The sequence below is a fragment of the Plasmopara halstedii genome, assembly GCF_900000015.1.
Source record: "Plasmopara halstedii genome assembly, contig: Scaffold_289, whole genome shotgun sequence".
NCBI classification, from domain to species: domain Eukaryota; phylum Oomycota; class Peronosporomycetes; order Peronosporales; family Peronosporaceae; genus Plasmopara; species Plasmopara halstedii.
Genome location: NW_020187210.1, coordinates 639,729 through 640,123, shown reverse-complemented (window position 1 = coordinate 640,123; position 395 = coordinate 639,729).

Sequence of the window (395 nt, the reverse complement as noted above, 5' to 3'; positions counted from 1 at the left end):
CAACGGTGAAATTCAAATAATTGGTATTGCTATGGTATCTATAGAGAACGAAGATAATCGGGCTTTTTTCTCCAGCTCTTGCTCTCAAATTTGACAGTTCTACCATCCTTCATCATTTCTGATCGTGATAAAGGACTGATCCCAGCTTTGGCAAAGTTACAAGTTGAAGTGCATCACTTTTATTGGTACCGTCATTTGATGGAAAACTTCAACAAGAAATTCAAGTCAGTTGTGCTCAAGGATGCTGCCTGGTCACTTGCAAAGGCACTGACCACCCAAGATTTCAATTTGAGGGCCACCAAGTTACAAAACTTGAATAGACGTGCTCTTGACTGGCTTCTCGATATTGGAAAAGAGAAATGGTCTATCTGCTATAGCCCATGCCACCGATTTGA